General features: G+C 44.0%; 5 non-coding genes across 5 annotated transcripts; all 5 read right to left on the bottom strand.

Annotated features, from left to right (window-relative positions):
* Window positions 1-131: 131 nt before the first annotated feature.
* On the bottom strand, window positions 132-203 carry TRNAE-UUC (transfer RNA glutamic acid (anticodon UUC)). The gene has a single exon. It is a non-coding gene; the product is annotated as a tRNA-Glu (tRNA).
* A 2,889-nt stretch (window positions 204-3,092) lies between these two features.
* On the bottom strand, window positions 3,093-3,164 carry TRNAE-UUC (transfer RNA glutamic acid (anticodon UUC)). Its single transcript has one exon. It is a non-coding gene; the product is annotated as a tRNA-Glu (tRNA).
* Window positions 3,165-6,051: 2,887 nt separating this feature from the next.
* On the bottom strand, window positions 6,052-6,123 carry TRNAE-UUC (transfer RNA glutamic acid (anticodon UUC)). Its single transcript has one exon. It is a non-coding gene; the product is annotated as a tRNA-Glu (tRNA).
* Window positions 6,124-11,975: 5,852 nt separating this feature from the next.
* Window positions 11,976-12,047, bottom strand: TRNAE-UUC (transfer RNA glutamic acid (anticodon UUC)). The gene has a single exon. It is a non-coding gene; the product is annotated as a tRNA-Glu (tRNA).
* A 2,889-nt stretch (window positions 12,048-14,936) lies between these two features.
* TRNAE-UUC (transfer RNA glutamic acid (anticodon UUC)) lies at window positions 14,937-15,008 on the bottom strand. The gene has a single exon. It is a non-coding gene; the product is annotated as a tRNA-Glu (tRNA).
* Window positions 15,009-20,129: the final 5,121 nt, after the last annotated feature.

Raw genomic sequence — 20,129 nt, 5'->3', positions numbered from 1 at the left:
CTCTGACGGCATTAGATGGAAGCAGAAGACAAAGCAAGTGACATTTATTAAGACTTTAGGTGCATTTAGGTTTATAGAAAAAAACTGAGAAAGATTAAAATGTCTGAGTAGTGAAAAATACAAATATGGATTTCCCATACCGGGAGTCAAACCCAGGCCGCCTGGGTGAAAACCAGGAATCCTAACCGCTAGACCATATGGGAACTGTGAACTTTTTCTACAGCTTAGTGTATGTGAGGTGTCCCCCGAGGTCACACTGCATTCCGTACACTGAGAGTTATATTGTTCTTCTCAGTAGTACACAATCAATTGGGGTAACAGACACCTCACTTCTGACAAAAGAGAAGGAATGACCAGAAGTCATCATTTCTGCCACAACCTGTCAGGTCTCATTATTTACAACCTTAGAGCTTCTACACATACACAGAGCCCAGGACACGGAGGACAGCAGCAGTCCCTGCATTCACTATTACTAACCCCTCCCCTTGAGCCAGACAAAGCCACGCCCCTCCCGTAGGACACTCCTGAGTTTCCTCACCAGACTGATGGCCCCACAGACCCCTCTCCAGTTATCTTCCAGCTGCTTCCTTGACGACACTCCCCTGCACCTGTCACAGGCTCCAGGCTGCCCTCCTGGGGCTCGAGTTATACTCCTTCTCTATCTACTAACAGCACCGACTCCAGTCCTGACACTGGATTGGTTCACACAGAGAAGAAACAGCTCAGAAGTAGTCTGGGTTGTTCCCAGGTACCTGCATCTTCACAGAGTGACTGCCAGGGGGCAGCACAGCCAAAGCACTCACAGCCCACAAGGCTACAAATCATCAATTGGATGTCAGCAGCCTTGTCAGAGGCGCAGAGACTAGTAATTCCACAATATTTTGGGACAGCAGAGGAAGAAGCAAGTGCTGAGCTGAAGTGGTCACTGCTGTTTTGTCACAACACCAGACATATGTTCTTAAAAGCATGTAAGCACACATTCTTAGGAATTCTTGGTCGTCTTCTCCCTTTCTGACATTATACCAATTGTATACACCCGAATGGAGAAAAGTTAAAATATAAGGTACTAGGAATATGCGCCAAAGGTAGGCAAATTAAACATTTCAAGTACAAATATTACCATATTTATTGATGTAAAATGTAAACAAGTTAGACTGAAAATATGTGTGTGTGTTTACAAAGGATGTCTAAAGTGTATGCTGTGAGGTCAGGTTGCAGTTCACTACTTGCACTTGTGCCTTTCACAAGTGTGAGTACCCAGTAACACTAATGTCTGCTCTGACTTGTTATTCTGAGAGTCATGTGCTAAAGGGGGGCTTCCACCCTAGTTTGAGGGACCAGAGTACGAATGCCCCAGGGCACAGGAAGTACAAAGTCCTCATTGATACAACTGTGGCCCTGTAACTTCTGACTGCCCTTTGACCCCACAGACTGGCACATATATGTCATCAGACTATAGCACCGTGGTACATATGCACACATGTGCATGTACACGTCAGCCAGTTTTTATTCATTTATGTGCTAATACTGTTCAGCATCAGGATGTGATGTCGAAGGAGACTGGAGGAGAGCGCCGAAGTCTCTGGTATTTCAAGACAAAACTAGAGACCTTTTCACACTCATATACTGCTCCAGGCAGATCTTCCACTGCAAATGCAAGTTATATGAGTCCAGCTGAAAACTGTTTATTTTTGGGTACTTGCTTTAGTCAAAGGTTACCATTTGCAACTCACAAAAAAAAAGCAAAGGGCAATTTCATACATTAACACTTTGGTAAAGTCGTTCTTTCACACCGTACATTTCCGTAAGTTTCTCTCTCCTTGTAAGTTATCCGGTGTGAAGGCCAAGTGGAGTCAGGTCCACACTGTGCATCTTACAGTTGTGTAGCCAGAGTAGAGAGGTGTCCACACAGACACAGGACGTAGACAACACCTGTGTGTAGCATCAAGTGTCCCCAGCAACGCCTATAGAATAATGTATAGATGCCCCCAAACCGCAGAAACCACGAGGGGAATGAAAAGAGGAAGAGACGGGTTATGTCAGAGATACAAATGGTTTCCTGCTCAAGACCTGCAATAAATTAAAACAAAAGTATTATTACAAACATTCCAGGTCCTACCGATATTGGAACTCAGATTGCTGGATTCAGAGTCCAGAGTGCTAATCATTACACGATGGAACCAACGTCCACGATCCTCAACCCTAGGAGTCCTGAAGCAGTGTCAGTCGCCACCTACTGTCTATCGCTTGAATTCGTTCACACTGTAAATCAAACATGACAAATCCAACAGCACAACTAAAATGTGTATTTCACAAGTAATAACATAAAAACAGAAATATACTTTTGCTGATGCAGAAACAAAGAAAACGTCTCGTCTGATGCTTCGAAATCTCCATTTAGCATGGCCCCTTAACTAACCACCAAGAGTCTTTGCACGGCTGGGAACCTTTGTAAAAGGGTCAGTGGGTCACTGTGAATGCAGCAGATCTTCACCCCTGTATTTCTTACAAAGAAGCAGAGTTTTATTCCAGGTACAGGAGGCATCTCTGGTGTCTGATACTACCGGTAGTGTTCAGCCTACCCTCTCTGAGAGAGCAGCAGTGAGGGTACAAAGCACACTGGTTGCAAAATGTGGACACTGCAAACAACAGCTGCAATATCACAGATGATATAAAACACATAAAGTACTCAAGTCTTATACTAGAAACAACACAGCAGGGGAATCATGTCATAAAACAAATGATGAACCCACAGTATGGACGGGGCAGGTAATAAAATGCGAATTTCCCATGGTGGCACCACAGTCAATTGCTGCCTTCTTCTCTGTGCCCCGGTCTCTTTATATAATCTGTACTTTTTGTTGTGCAATAAAAGAAAAACAAGGAATAACCCTTCATAGTATTAATGTACAGGTCAAGGGCTGGGGAGAGAGGGCAGTAGATTTGGGGGTCGGTGTAAACCTCTGACGGCATTAGATGGAAGCAGAAGACAAAGCAAGTGACATTTATTAAGACTTTAGGTGCATTTAGGTTTATAGAAAAAAACTGAGAAAGATTAAAATGTCTGAGTAGTGAAAAAAAAAAATATGGATTTCCCATACCGGGAGTCGAACCCAGGCCGCCTGGGTGAAAACCAGGAATCCTAACCACTAGACCATATGGGAACTGTGAACTTTTTTTACAGCTTAGTGTATGTGAGGTGTCTCCCAAGGTCACAATGCATTCCGTACACTGAGAGTTATATTGTTCTTCTCAGTAGTACACAATCAATTGGGGTAACAGACACCTCACTTCTGACAAAAGAGAAGGAATGACCAGAAGTCATCATTTCTGCCACAACCTGTCAGGTCTCATTATTTACAACCTTAGAGCTTCTACACATACACAGAGCCCAGGACACGGAGGACAGCAGCAGTCCCTGCATTCACTATTACTAACCCCTCCCCTTGAGCCAGACAAAGCCACGCCCCTCCCGTAGGACACTCCTGGGTTTCCTCACCAGACTGATGGCCCCACAGACCCCTCTCCAGTTATCTTCCAGCTGCTTCCTTGACGACACTCCCCTGCACCTGTCACAGGCTCCAGGCTGCCCTCCTGGGGCTCGAGTTATACTCCTTCTCTATCTACTAACAGCACCGACTCCAGTCCTGACACTGGATTGGTTCACACAGAGAAGAAACAGCTCAGAAGTAGTCTGGGTTGTTCCCAGGTACCTGCATCTTCACAGAGTGACCGCCAGGGGGCAGCACAGCCAAAGCACTCACAGCCCACAAGGCTACAAATCATCAATTGGATGTCAGCATCCTTGTCAGAGGCGCAGATACTAGTAATTCCACAGTATTTTGGGACAGCAGAGGAAGAAGCAAGTGCTTAGCTGAAGTGGTCACTGCTGTTTTGTCACACCAGACATATGTTCTTAAAAGCATGTAAGCGCACATTCTTAGGCATTCTCGGTCGTCTTCTCCCTTTCTGACATTATACCAATTGTATACACCCGAATGGAGAAAAATTAAAATATAAGGTACTAGGAATATGCGCCAAAGGTAGGCAAATTAAACATTTCAAGTACAAATATTACCATATTTATTGATGTAAAATGTAAACAAGTTAGACTGAAAATATGTGTGTGTGTTTACAAAGGATGTCTAAAGTGTATGCTGTGAGGTCAGGTTGCAGTTCACTACTTGCACTTGTGCCTTTCACAAGTGTGAGTACCCAGTTACACTAATGTCTGCTCTGACTTGTTATTCTGAGAGTCATGTGCTAAAGGGGGGCTTCCCCCCTAGTTTGAGGGACCAGAGTACGAATGCCCCAGGGCACAGGAAGTACACAGTCCTCATTGATACAACTGTGGCCCAGTAACTTCTGACTGCCCTTTGACCCCACAGACTGGCACATATATGTCATCAGACTATAGCACCGTGGTACATATGCACACATGTGCATGTACACGTCAGCCAGTTTTTTATTCATTTATGTGCTAATACTGTTCAGCATCAGGATGTGATGTCGAAGGAGACTGGTGGAGAGCGCTGAAGTCTCTGGTATTTCAAGACAAAACTAGAGACCTTTTCACACTCATATACTGCTCCAGGCAGATCTTCCACTGCAAATGCAAGTTATATGAGTCCAGCTGAAAACTGTTTATTTTTGGGTACTTGCTTTAGTCAAAGGTTACCATTTGCAAATCACAAAAAAAAAGCAAAGGGCAATTTCATACATTAACACTTTGGTAAAGTCGTTCTTTCACACCGTACATTTCCGTAAGTTTCTCTCTCCTTGTAAGTTATCCGGTGTGAAGACCAAGTGGAGTCAGGTCCACACTGTGCATCTTACAGTTGTGTAGCCAGAGTAGAGAGGTGTCCACACAGACACAGGACGTAGACAACACCTGTGTGTAGCATCAAGTGTCCCCAGCAACGCCTATAGAATAATGTATAGATGCCCCCAAACCGCAGAAACCACGAGGGGAATGAAAAGAGGAAGAGACGGGTTATGTCAGAGATACAAATGGTTTCCTGCTCAAGACCTGCAATAAATTAAAACAAAAGTATTATTACAAACATTCCAGGTCCTACCGAAATTGGAACTCAGATTGCTGGATTCAGAGTCCAGAGTGCTAATCATTACACGATGGAACCAACGTCCACGATCCTCAACCCTAGGAGTCCTGAAGCAGTGTCAGTCGCCACCTACTGTCTATCGCTTCAATTCGTTCACACTGTAAATCAAACATGACAAATCCAACAGCACAACTAAAATGTGTATTTCACAAGTAATAACATAAAAACAGAAATATACTTTTGCTGATGCAGAAACAAAGAAAACGTCTCGTCTGATGCTTTGAAATCTCCATTTAGCATGGCCCCTTAACTAACCACCAAGAGTCTTTGCACGGCTGGGAACCTTCGTAAAAGGGTCAGTGGGTCACTGTGAATGCAGCAGATCTTCACCCCTGTATTTCTTACAAAGAAGCAGAGTTTTATTCCTGGTACAGGAGGCATCTCTGGTGTCTGATACTACCGGTAGTGTTCAGCCTACCCTCTCTGAGAGAGCAGCAGTGAGGGTACAAAGCACACTGGTTGCAAAATGTGGACACTGCAAACAACAGCTGCAATATCACAGATGATATAAAACACATAAAGTACTCAAGTCTTATACTAGAAACAACACAGCAGGTAAATCATGTCATAAAACAAATTATGAACCCACAGTATGTACGGGGCAGGTAATAAAATGCGAATTTCCCATGGTGGGACCACAGTCAATTGCTGCCTTCTTCTCTGTGCCCCGGTCTCTTTATATAATCTGTACTTTTTGTTGTGCAATAATAGAAAAACAAGGAATAACCCTTCATAGTATTAATGTACAGGTCAAGGGCTGGGGAGAGAGGGCTGTAGATTTGGGGGTCAGTGTAAACCTCTGACGGCATTAGATGGAAGCAGAAGACAAAGCAAGTGACATTTATTAAGACTTTAGGTGCATTTAGGTTTATAGAAAAAAACTGGGAAAGATTAAAATGTCTGAGTAGTGAAAAAAAAAAAAATGGATTTCCCATACCGGGAGTTGAACCCAGGCCGCCTGGGTGAAAACCAGGAATCCTAACCGCTAGACCATATGGGAACAGTGAATTTTTATACAGCTTAGTGTATGTGAGGTGTCTCCCAAGGTCACACTGCATTCCGTACACTGAGAGTTATATTGTTCTTCTCAGTAGTACACAATCAATTGGGGTAACAGACACCTCACTTCTGACAAAAGAGAAGGAATGACCAGAAGTCATCATTTCTGCCACAACCTGTCAGGTCTCATTATTTACAACCTTAGAGCTTCTACACATACACAGAGCCCAGGACACGGAGGACAGCAGCAGTCCCTGCATTCACTATTACTAACCACTCCCCTTGAGCCAGACAAAGCCACGCCCCTCCCGTAGGACACTCCTGGGTTTCCTCACCAGACTGATGGCCCCACAGACCCCTCTCCAGTTATCTTCCAGCTGCTTCCTTGACGACACTCCCCTGCACCTGTCACAGGCTCCAGGCTGCCCTCCTGGGGCTCGAGTTATACTCCTTCTCTATCTACTAACAGCACCGACTCCAGTCCTGACACTGGATTGGTTCACACAGAGAAGAAACAGCTCAGAAGTAGTCTGGGTTGTTCCCAGGTACCTGCATCTTCACAGAGTGACTGCCAGGGGGAAGCACAGCCAAAGCACTCACAGCCCACAAGGCTACAAATCATCAATTGGATGTCAGCAGCCTTGTCAGAGGCACAGAGACTAGTAATTCCACAATATTTTGGGACAGCAGAGGAAGAAGCAAGTGCTGAGCTGAAGTGGTCACTGCTGTTTTGTCACAACACCAGACATATGTTCTTAAAAGCATGTAAGCGCACATTCTTAGGCATTCTCGGTCGTCTTCTCCCTTTCTGACATTATACCAATTGTATACACCCAAATGGAGAAAAGTTAAAATATAAGGTACTAGGAATATGCGCCAAAGGTAGGCAAATTAAACATTTCAAGTACAAATATTACCATATTTATTGATGTAAAATGTAAACAAGTTAGACTGAAAATATGTGTGTGTGTTTACAAAGGATGTCTAAAGTGTATGCTGTGAGGTCAGGTTGCAGTTCACTACTTGCACTTGTGCCTTTCACAAGTGTGAGTACCCAGTTACACTAATGTCTGCTCTGACTTGTTATTCTGAGAGTCATGTGCTAAAGGGGGGCTTCCACCCTAGTTTGAGGGACCAGAGTACGAATGCCCCAGGGCACAGGAAGTACACAGTCCTCATTGATACAACTGTGGCCCAGTAACTTCTGACTGCCCTTTGACCCCACAGACTGGCACATATATGTCATCAGACTATAGCACCGTGGTACATATGCACACATGTGCATGTACACGTCAGCCAGTTTTTTATTCATTTATGTGCTAATACTGTTCAGCATCAGGATGTGATGTCGAAAGGAGACTGGTGGAGAGCGCCGAAGTCTCTGGTATTTCAAGACAAAACTAGAGACCTTTTCACACTCATATACTGCTCCAGGCAGATCTTCCACTGCAAATGCAAGTTATATGAGTCCAGCTGAAAACTGTTTATTTTTGGGTACTTGCTTTAGTCAAAGGTTACCATTTGCAACTCACAAAAAAAAAGCAAAGGGCAATTTCATACATTAACACTTTGGTAAAGTCGTTCTTTCACACCGTACATTTCCGTAAGTTTCTCTCTCCTTGTAAGTTATCCTGTGTGAAGGCCAAGTGGAGTCAGGTCCACACTGTGCATCTTACAGTTGTGTAGCCAGAGTAGAGAGGTGTCCACACAGACACAGGACGTAGACAACACCTGTGTGTAGCATCAAGTGTCCCCAGCAACGCCTATAGAATAATGTATAGATGCCCCCAAACCGCAGAAACCACGAGGGGAATGAAAAGAGGAAGAGACGGGTTATGTCAGAGATACAAATGGTTTCCTGCTCAAGACCTGCAATAAATTAAAAAAAAAGTATTATTACAAACATTCCAGGTCCTACCGATATTGGAACTCAGATTGCTGGATTCAGAGTCCAGAGTGCTAATCATTACACGATGGAACCAACGTCCACGATCCTCAACCCTAGGAGTCCTGAAGCAGTGTCAGTCGCCACCTACTGTCTATCGCCTGAATTCGTTCACACTGTAAATCAAACATGACAAATCCAACAGCACAACTAAAATGTGTATTTCACAAGTAATAACATAAAAACAGAAATATACTTTTGCTGATGCAGAAACAAAGAAAACGTCTCGTCTGATGCTTCGAAATCTCCATTTAGCATGGCCCCTTAACTAACCACCAAGAGTCTTTGCACGGCTGGGAACCTTTGTAAAAGGGTCAGTGGGTCACTGTGAATGCAGCAGATCTTCACCCCTGTATTTCTTACAAAGAAGCAGATTTTTATTCCAGGTACAGGAGGCATCTCTGGTGTCTGATACTACCGGTAGTGTTCAGCCTACCCTCTCTGAGAGAGCAGCAGTGAGGGTACAAAGCACTCTGGTTGCAAAATGTGGACACTGCAAACAACAGCTGCAATATCACAGATGATATAAAACACATAAAGTACTCAAGTCTTATACTAGAAACAACACAGCAGGGGAATCATTTCATAAAACAAATGATGAACCCACAGTATGGACGGGGCAGGTAATAAAATGCGAATTTCCCATGGTGGCACCACAGTCAATTGCTGCCTTCTTCTCTGTGCCCCGGTCTCTTTATATAATCTGTACTTTTTGTTGTGCAATAAAAGAAAAACAAGGAATAACCCTTCATAGTATTAATGTACAGGTCAAGGGCTGGGGAGAGAGGGCAGTAGATTTGGGGGTCGGTGTAAAGCTCTGACGGCATTAGATGGAAGCAGAAGACAAAGCAAGTGACATTTATTAAGACTTTAGGTGCATTTAGGTTTATAGAAAAAAACTGAGAAAGATTAAAATGTCTGAGTAGTGAAAAAAAAAAAATGGATTTCCCATACCGGGAGTCGAACCCAGGCAGCCTGGGTGAAAACCAGGAATCCTAACCGCAAGACCATATAGGAACTGTGAACTTTTTTGACACCTTAGTGTATGTGAGGTGTCTCCCAAGGTCACACTGCATTCCGTACACTGAGAGTTATATTGTTCTTCTCAGTAGTACACAATCAATTGGGGTAACAGACACCTCACTTCTGACAAAAGAGAAAGAATGACCAGAAGTCATCATTTCTGCCACAACCTGTCAGGTCTCATTATTTACAACCTTAGAGCTTCTACACATACACAGAGCCCAGGACACAGAGGACAGCAGCAGTCCCTGCATTCACTATTACTAACCCCTCCCCTTGAGCCAGACAAAGCCACGCCCCTCCCGTAGGACACTCCTGGGTTTCCTCACCAGACTGATGGCCCCACAGACAGCTCTCCAGTTATCTTCCAGCTGCTTCCTTGACAACACTCCCCTGCACCTGTCACAGGCTCCAGGCTGCCCTCCTGGGGCTCGAGTTATACTCCTTCTCTATCTACTAACAGCACCGACTCCAGTCCTGACACTGGATTGGTTCACACAGAGAAGAAACAGCTCAGAAGTAGTCTGGGTTGTTCCCAGGTACCTGCATCTTCACAGAGTGACTGCCAGGGGGCAGCACAGCCAAAGCACTCACAGCCCACAAGGCTACAAATCATCAATTGGATGTCAGCAGCCTTGTCAGAGGCACAGAGACTAGTAATTCCACAATATTTTGGGACAGCAGAGGAAGAAGCAAGTGCTGAGCTGAAGTGGTCACTGCTGTTTTGTCACAACACCAGACATATGTTCTTAAAAGCATGTAAGCGCACATTCTTAGGCATTCTCGGTCGTCTTCTCCCTTTCTGACATTATACCAATTGTATACACCCGAATGGAGAAAAGTTAAAATATAAGGTACTAGGAATATGCGCCAAAGGTAGGCAAATTAAACATTTCAAGTACAAATATTACCATATTTATTGATGTAAAATGTAAACAAGTTAGACTGAAAATATGTGTGTGTGTTTACAAAGGATGTCTAAAGTGTATGCTGTGAGGTCAGGTTGCAGTTCACTACTTGCACTTGTGCCTTTCACAAGTGTGAGTACCCAGTTACACTAATGTCTTCTCTGACTTGTTATTCTGAGAGTCATGTACTAAAGGGGGGCTTCCACCCTAGTTTGAGGGACCAGAGTACGAATGCCCCAGGGCACAGGAAGTACACAGTCCTCATTGATACAACTGTGGCCCAGTAACTTCTGACTGCCCTTTGACCCCACAGACTGGCACATATATGTCATCAGACTATAGCACCGTGGTACATATGCACACATGTGCATGTACACGTCAGCAAGTTTTTTATTCATTTATGTACTAATACTGTTCAGCATCAGGATGTGATGTCGAAGGAGACTGTTAGAGAGCGCCGAAGTCTCTGGTATTTCAAGACAAAACTAGAGACCTTTTCACACTCATATACTGCTCCAGGCAGATCTTCCACTGCAAATGCAAGTTATATGAGTCCAGCTGAAAACTGTTTATTTTTGGGTACTTGCTTTAGTCAAAGGTTACCATTTGCAACTCACAAAAAAAAAGCAAAGGGCAATTTCATACATTAACACTTTGGTAAAGTCGTTCTTTCACACCGTACATTTCCGTAAGTTTCTCTCTCCTTGTAAGTTATCCGGTGTGAAGGCCAAGTGGAGTCAGGTCCACACTGTGCATCTTACAGTTGTGTAGCCAGAGTAGAGAGGTGTCCACACAGACACAGGACGTAGACAACACCTGTGTGTAGCATCAAGTGTCCCCAGCAACGCCTATAGAATAATGTATAGATGCCCCCAAACCGCAGAAACCACGAGGGGAATGAAAAGAGGAAGAGACGGGTTATGTCAGAGATACAAATGGTTTCCTGCTCAAGACCTGCAATAAATTAAAAAAAAAGTATTATTACAAACATTCCAGGTCCTACCGATATTGGAACTCAGATTGCTGGATTCAGAGTCCAGAATGCTAATCATTACATGATGGAACCAACGTCCACGATCCTCAACCCTAGGAGTGCTGAAGCAGTGTCAGTCGCCACCTACTGTCTATCGCCTGAATTCGTTCACACTGTAAATCAAACATTGAAAAATCCAACAGCACAACTAAAATGTGTATTTCACAAGTAATAACATAAAAACAGAAATATACTTTTGCTGATGCAGAAACAAAGAAAACGTCTCGTCTGATGCTTCGAAATCTCCATTTAGCATGGCCCCTTAACTAACCACCAAGAGTCTTTGCACGGCTGGGAACCTTTGTAAAAGGGTCAGTGGGTCACTGTGAATGCAGCAGATCTTCACCCCTGTATTTCTTACAAAGAAGCAGAGTTTTATTCCAGGTACAGGAGGCATCTCTGGTGTCTGATACTACCGGTAGTGTTCAGCCTACCCTCTCTGAGAGAGCAGCAGTGAGGGTACAAAGCACACTGGTTGCAAAATGTAGACACTGCAAACAACAGCTGCAATATCACAGATGATATAAAACACATAAAGTACTCAAGTCTTATACTAGAAACAACACAGCAGGGGAATCATGTCATAAAACAAATGATGAACCCACAGTATGGACGGGGCTGGTAGTAAAATGCGAATTTCCCATGGTGGCACCACAGTCAATTGCTGCCTTCTTCTCTGTGCCCCGGTCTCTTTATATAATCTGTACTTTTTGTTGTGCAATAAAAGAAAAACAAGGAATAACCCTTCATAGTATTAATGTACAGGTCAAGGGCTGGGGAGAGAGGGCAGTAGATTTGGGGGTCGGTGTGAACCTCTGACGGCATTAGATGGAAGCAGAAGACAAAGCAAGTGACATTTATTAAGACTTTAGGTGCATTTAGGTTTATAGAAAAAAACTGAGAAAGATTAAAATGTCTGAGTAGTGAAAAAAAAAAATATGGTTTTCCCATACCGGGAGTCGAACCCAGGCTGCCTGGGTGAAAACCAGGAATCATAACCGCTAGACCATATGGGAACTGTGAACTATTTCGACAGCTTAGTGTATGTGAGGTGTCTCCCAAGGTCACACTGCATTCCGTACACTGAGAGTTATATTGTTCTTCTCAGTAGTACACAATCAATTGGGGTAACAGACACCTCACTTCTGACAAAAGAGAAGGAATGACCAGAAGTCATCATTTCTGCCACAACCTGTCAGGTCTCATTATTTACAACCTTAGAGCTTCTACACATACACAGAGCCCAGGACACGGAGGACAGCAGCAGTCCCTGCATTCACTATTACTAACCCCTCCCCTTGAGCCAGACAAAGCCACGCCCCTCCCGTAGGACACTCCTGGGTTTCCTCACCAGACTGATGGCCCCACAGACCCCTCTCCAGTTATCTTCCAGCTGCTTCCTTGACGACACTCCCCTGCACCTGTCACAGGCTCCAGGCTGCCCTCCTGGGGCTCGAGTTATACTCCTTCTCTATCTACTAACAGCACCGACTCCAGTCCTGACACTGGATTGGTTCACACAGAGAAGAAACAGCTCAGAAGTAGTCTGGGTTGTTCCCAGGTACCTGCATCTTCACAGAGTGACTGCCAGGGGGCAGCACAGCCAAAGCACTCACAGCCCACAAGGCTACAAATCATCAATTGGATGTCAGCAGCCTTGTCAGAGGCACAGAGACTAGTAATTCCACAATATTTTGGGACAGCAGAGGAAGAAGCAAGTGCTGAGCTGAAGTGGTCACTGCTGTTTTGTCACAACACCAGACATATGTTCTTAAAAGCATGTAAGCGCACATTCTTAGGCATTCTCGTCGTCTTCTCCCTTTCTGACATTATACCAATTGTATACACCCGGAAGGAGAAAAGTTAAAATATAAGGTACTAGGAATATGCGCCAAAGGTAGGCAAATTAAACATTTCAAGTACAAATATTACCATATTTATTGATGTAAAATGTAAACAAGTTAGACTGAAAATATCTGTGTGTGTTTACAAAGGATGTCTAAAGTGTATGCTGTGAGGTCAGGTTGCAGTTCACTACTTGCACTTGTGCCTTTCACAAGTGTGAGTACCCAGTTACACTAATGTCTTCTCTGACTTGTTATTCTGAGAGTCATGTACTAAAGGGGGGCTTCCACCCTAGTTTGAGGGACCAGAGTACGGATGCCCCAGGGCACAGGAAGTACACAGTCCTCAGTGATACAACTGTGGCCCAGTAACTTCTGACTGCCCTTTGACCCCACAGACTGGCACATATATGTCATCAGACTATAGCACCGTGGTACATATGCACACATGTGCATGTACACATCAGCCAGTTTTTTATTCATTTATGTGCTAATACTGTTCAGCATCAGGATGTGATGTCGAAGGAGACTGGTGGAGAGCGCCGAAGTCTCTGGTATTTCAAGACAAAACTAGAGACCTTTTCACACTCATATACTGCTCCAGGCAGATCTTCCACTGCAAATGCAAGTTATATGAGTCCAGCTGAAAACTGTTTATTTTTGGGTACTTGCTTTAGTCAAAGGTTACCATTTGCAACTCACAAAAAAAAAGCAAAGGGCAATTTCATACATTAACACTTTGGTAAAGTCGTTCTTTCACACCGTACATTTCCGTAAGTTTCTCTCTCCTTGTAAGTTATCCTGTGTGAAGGCCAAGTGGAGTCAGGTCCACACTGTGCATCTTACAGTTGTGTAGCCAGAGTAGAGAGGTGTCCACACAGACACAGGACGTAGACAACACCTGTGTGTAGCATCAAGTGTCCCCAGCAAGGCCTATAGAATAATGTATAGATGCCCCCAAACCGCAGAAACCACGAGGGGAATGAAAAGAGGAAGAGACGGGTTATGTCAGAGATACAAATGGTTTCCTGCTCAAGACCTGCAATAAATTTAAAAAAAAGTATTATTACAAACATTCCAGGTCCTACCGATATTGGAACTCAGATTGCTGGATTCAGAGTCCAGAGTGCTAATCATTACACGATGGAACCAACGTCCACGATCCTCAACCCTAGGAGTCCTGAAGCAGTGTCAGTCGCCACCTACTGTCTATCACCTGAATTCGTTCACACTGTAAATCAAACATGACAAATCCAACAGCACAACTAAAATGTGTATTTCACAAGTAATAACATAAAAACAGAAATATACTTTTGCTGATGCAGAAACAAAGAAAACGTCTCGTCTGATGCTTCGAAATCTCCATTTAGCATGGCCCCTTAACTAACCACCAAGAGTCTTTGCACGGCTGGGAACCTTTGTAAAAGGGTCAGTGGGTCACTGTGAATGCAGCAGATCTTCACCCCTGTATTTCTTACAAAGAAGCAGATTTTTATTCCAGGTACAGGAGGCATCTCTGGTGTCTGATACTACCGGTAGTGTTCAGCCTACCCTCTCTGAGAGAGCAGCAGTGAGGGTACAAAGCACTCTGGTTGCAAAATGTGGACACTGCAAACAACAGCTGCAATATCACAGATGATATAAAACACATAAAGTACTCAAGTCTTATACTAGAAACAACACAGCAGGGGAATCATGTCATAAAACAAATGATGAACCCACAGTATGGACGGGGCAGGTAATAAAATGCGAATTTCCCATGGTGGCACCACAGTCAATTGCTGCCTTCTTCTCTGTGCCCCGGTCTCTTTATATAATCTGTACTTTTTGTTGTGCAATAAAAGAAAAACAAGGAATAACCCTTCATAGTATTAATGTACAGGTCAAGGGCTGGGGAGAGAGGGCAGTAGATTTGGGGGTCGGTGTAAACCTCTGACGGCATTAGATGGAAGCAGAAGACAAAGCAAGTGACATTTATTAAGACTTTAGGTGCATTTAGGTTTATAGAAAAAAACTGAGAAAGATTAAAATGTCTGAGTAGTGAAAAAAAAAAAAATTGATTTCCCATACCGGGAGTCGAACCCAGGCCGCCTGGGTGAAAACCAGGAATCCTAACCGCAAGACCATATAGGAACTGTGAACTTTTTTGACACCTTAGTGTATGTGAGGTGTCTCCCAAGGTCACACTGCATTCCGTACACTGAGAGTTATATTGTTCTTCTCAGTAGTACACAATCAATTGGGGTAACAGACACCTCACTTCTGACAAAAGAGAAAGAATGACCAGAAGTCATCATTTCTGCCACAACCTGTCAGGTCTCATTATTTACAACCTTAGAGCTTCTACACATACACAGAGCCCAGGACACAGAGGACAGCAGCAGTCCCTGCATTCACTATTACTAACCCCTCCCCTTGAGCCAGACAAAGCCACGCCCCTCCCGTAGGACACTCCTGGGTTTCCTCACCAGACTGATGGCCCCACAGACAGCTCTCCAGTTATCTTCCAGCTGCTTCCTTGACAACACTCCCCTGCACCTGTCACAGGCTCCAGGCTGCCCTCCTGGGGCTCGAGTTATACTCCTTCTCTATCTACTAACAGCACCGACTCCAGTCCTGACACTGGATTGGTTCACACAGAGAAGAAACAGCTCAGAAGTAGTCTGGGTTGTTCCCAGGTACCTGCATCTTCACAGAGTGACTGCCAGGGGGCAGCACAGCCAAAGCACTCACAGCCCACAAGGCTACAAATCATCAATTGGATGTCAGCAGCCTTGTCAGAGGCACAGAGACTAGTAATTCCACAATATTTTGGGACAGCAGAGGAAGAAGCAAGTGCTGAGCTGAAGTGGTCACTGCTGTTTTGTCACAACACCAGACATATGTTCTTAAAAGCATGTAAGCGCACATTCTTAGGCATTCTCGGTCGTCTTCTCCCTTTCTGACATTATACCAATTGTATACACCCGAATGGAGAAAAGTTAAAATATAAGGTACTAGGAATATGCGCCAAAGGTAGGCAAATTAAACATTTCAAGTACAAATATTACCATATTTATTGATGTAAAATGTAAACAAGTTAGACTGAAAATATGTGTGTGTGTTTACAAAGGATGTCTAAAGTGTATGCTGTGAGGTCAGGTTGCAGTTCACTACTTGCACTTGTGCCTTTCACAAGTGTGAGTACCCAGTTACACTAATGTCTTCTCTGACTTGTTATTCTGAGAGTCATGTACTAAAGGGGGGCTTCCACCCTAGTTTGAGGGACCAGAGTACGAATGCCCCAGGGCACAGGAAGTACACAGTCCTCATTGATACAACTGTGGCCCAGTAACTTCTGACTGCCCTTTGACCCCACAGACTGGCACATATATGTCATCAGACTATAGCACCGTGGTACATATGCACACATGTGCATGTACACGTCAGCAAGTTTTTTATTCATTTATGTACTAATACTGTTCAGCATCAGGATGTGATGTCGAAGGAGACTGTTAGAGAGCGCCGAAGTCTCTGGTATTTCAAGACAAAACTAGAGACCTTTTCACACTCATATACTGCTCCAGGCAGATCTTCCACTGCAAATGCAAGTTATATGAGTCCAGCTGAAAACTGTTTATTTTTGGGTACTTGCTTTAGTCAAAGGTTACCATTTGCAACTCACAAAAAAAAAGCAAAGGGCAATTTCATACATTAACACTTTGGTAAAGTCGTTCTTTCACACCGTACATTTCCGTAAGTTTCTCTCTCCTTGTAAGTTATCCGGTGTGAAGGCCAAGTGGAGTCAGGTCCACACTGTGCATCTTACAGTTGTGTAGCCAGAGTAGAGAGGTGTCCACACAGACACAGGACGTAGACAACACCTGTGTGTAGCATCAAGTGTCCCCAGCAACGCCTATAGAATAATGTATAGATGCCCCCAAACCGCAGAAACCACGAGGGGAATGAAAAGAGGAAGAGACGGGTTATGTCAGAGATACAAATGGTTTCCTGCTCAAGACCTGCAATAAATTTAAAAAAAAGTATTATTACAAACATTCCAGGTCCTACCGATATTGGAACTCAGATTGCTGGATTCAGAGTCCAGAATGCTAATCATTACATGATGGAACCAACGTCCACGATCCTCAACCCTAGGAGTGCTGAAGCAGTGTCAGTCGCCACCTACTGTCTATCGCCTGAATTCGTTCACACTGTAAATCAAACATTGAAAAATCCAACAGCACAACTAAAATGTGTATTTCACAAGTAATAACATAAAAACAGAAATATACTTTTGCTGATGCAGAAACAAAGAAAACGTCTCGTCTGATGCTTCGAAATCTCCATTTAGCATGGCCCCTTAACTAACCACCAAGAGTCTTTGCACGGCTGGGAACCTTTGTAAAAGGGTCAGTGGGTCACTGTGAATGCAGCAGATCTTCACCCCTGTATTTCTTACAAAGAAGCAGAGTTTTATTCCAGGTACAGGAGGCATCTCTGGTGTCTGATACTACCGGTAGTGTTCAGCCTACCCTCTCTGAGAGAGCAGCAGTGAGGGTACAAAGCACACTGGTTGCAAAATGTAGACACTGCAAACAACAGCTGCAATATCACAGATGATATAAAACACATAAAGTACTCAAGTCTTATACTAGAAACAACACAGCAGGGGAATCATGTCATAAAACAAATGATGAACCCACAGTATGGACGGGGCTGGTAGTAAAATGCGAATTTCCCATGGTGGCACCACAGTCAATTGCTGCCTTCTTCTCTGTGCCCCGGTCTCTTTATATAATCTGTACTTTTTGTTGTGCAATAAAAGAAAAACAAGGAATAACCCTTCATAGTATTAATGTACAGGTCAAGGGCTGGGGAGAGAGGGCAGTAGATTTGGGGGTCGGTGTGAACCTCTGACGGCATTAGATGGAAGCAGAAGACAAAGCAAGTGACATTTATTAAGACTTTAGGTGCAGTTAGGTTTTTAGAAAAAAACTGAGAAAGATTAAAATGTCTGAGTATTGAAAAAAAAAAATATGGTTTTCCCATACCGGGAGTCGAACCCAGGCTGTCTGGGTGAAAACAAGGAATCCTAACCGCTAGACCATATGGGAACTGTGAACTATTTTGACAGCTTAGTGTATGTGAGGTGTCTCCCAAGGTCACACTGCATTCCGTAGACTGAGAGTTATATTGTTCTTCTCAGTAGTACACAATCAATTGGGGTAACAGACACCTCACTTCTGACAAAAGAGAAGGAATGACCAGAAGTCATAATTTCTGCCACAACCTGTCAGGTCTCATTATTTACAACCTTAGAGCTTCTACACATACACAGAGCCCAGGACACGGAGGACAGCAGCAGTCCCTGCATTCACTATTACTAACCCCTCCCCTTGAGCCAGACAAAGCCACGCCCCTCCCGTAGGACACTCCTGGGTTTCCTCACCAGACTGATGGCCCCACAGACCCCTCTCCAGTTATCTTCCAGCTGCTTCCTTGACGACACTCCCCTGCACCTGTCACAGGCTCCAGGCTGCCCTCCTGGGGCTCGAGTTATACTCCTTCTCTATCTACTAACAGCACCGACTCCAGTCCTGACACTGGATTGGTTCACACAGAGAAGAAACAGCTCAGAAGTAGTCTGGGTTGTTCCCAGGTACCTGCATCTTCACAGAGTGACTGCCAGGGGGCAGCACAGCCAAAGCACTCACAGCCCACAAGGCTACAAATCATCAATTGGATGTCAGCAGCCTTGTCAGAGGCACAGAGACTAGTAATTCCACAATATTTTGGGACAGCAGAGGAAGAAGCAAGTGCTGAGCTGAAGTGGTCACTGCTGTTTTGTCACAACACCAGACATATGTTCTTAAAAGCATGTAAGCGCACATTCTTAGGCATTCTCGGTCGTCTTCTCCCTTTCTGACATTATACCAATTGTATACACCCGGAAGGAGAAAAGTTAAAATATAAGGTACTAGGAATATGCGCCAAAGGTAGGCAAATTAAACATTTCAAGTACAAATATTACCATATTTATTGATGTAAAATGTAAACAAGTTAGACTGAAAATATCTGTGTGTGTTTACAAAGGATGTCTAAAGTGTATGCTGTGAGGTCAGGTTGCAGTTCACTACTTGCACTTGTGCCTTTCACAAGTGTGAGTACCCAGTTACACTAATGTCTGCTCTGACTTGTTATTCTGAGAGTCATGTGCTAAAGGGGGGCTTCCACCCTAGTTTGAGGGACCAGAGTACGAATGCCCCAGGGCACAGGAAGTACACAGTCCTCATTGATACAACTGTGGCCCAGTAACTTCTGACTGCCCTTTGACCCCACAGACTGGCACATATATGTCATCAGACTATAGCACCGTGGTACATATGCACACATGTGCATGTACACGTCAGCCAGTTTTTTATTCATTTATGTGCTAATACTGTTCAGCATCAGGATGTGATGTCGAAGGAGACTGGTGGAGAGCGCCGAAGTCTCTGGTATTTCAAGACAAAACTAGAGACCTTTTCACACTCATATACTGCTCCAGGCAGATCTTCCACTGCAAATGCAAGTTATATGAGTCCAGCTGAAAACTGTTTATTTTTGGGTACTTGCTTTAGTCAAAGGTTACCATTTGCAGCTCACAAAAAAAAAGCAAAGGGCAATTTCATACATTAACACTTTGGTAAAGTCGTTCTTTCACACCGTACATTTCTGTACGTTTCTCTCTCCTTGTAAGTTATCCGGTGTGAAGGCCAAGTGGAGTCAGGTCCACACTGTGCATCTTACAGTTGTGTAGCCAGAGTAGAGAGGTGTCCACACAGACACAGGACGTAGACAACACCTGTGTGTAGCATCAAGTGTCCCCAGCAACGCCTATAGAATAATGTATAGATGCCCCCAAACCGCAGAAACCACGAGGGGAATGAAAAGAGGAAGAGACGGGTTATGTCAGAGATACAAATGGTTTCCTGCTCAAGACCTGCAATAAATTAAAACAAAAGTATTATGACAAACATTCCAGGTCCTACCGATATTGGAACTCAGATTGCTGGATTCAGAGTCCAGAGTGCTAATCATTACACGATGGAACCAACGTCCACGATCCTCAACCCTAGGAGTCCTGAAGCAGTGTCAGTCGCCACCTACTGTCTATCGCTTGAATTCGTTCACACTGTAAATCAAACATGACAAATCCAACAGCACAACTAAAATGTGTATTTCACAAGTAATAACATAAAAACAGAAATATACTTTTGCTGATGCAGAAAC

The sequence above is a fragment of the Pleurodeles waltl genome, unplaced genomic scaffold, assembly GCF_031143425.1.
Source record: "Pleurodeles waltl isolate 20211129_DDA unplaced genomic scaffold, aPleWal1.hap1.20221129 scaffold_39, whole genome shotgun sequence".
Classification (NCBI taxonomy): Eukaryota; Metazoa; Chordata; class Amphibia; order Caudata; family Salamandridae; genus Pleurodeles; species Pleurodeles waltl.
This window is presented reverse-complemented; position numbering and strand designations above follow the sequence as displayed.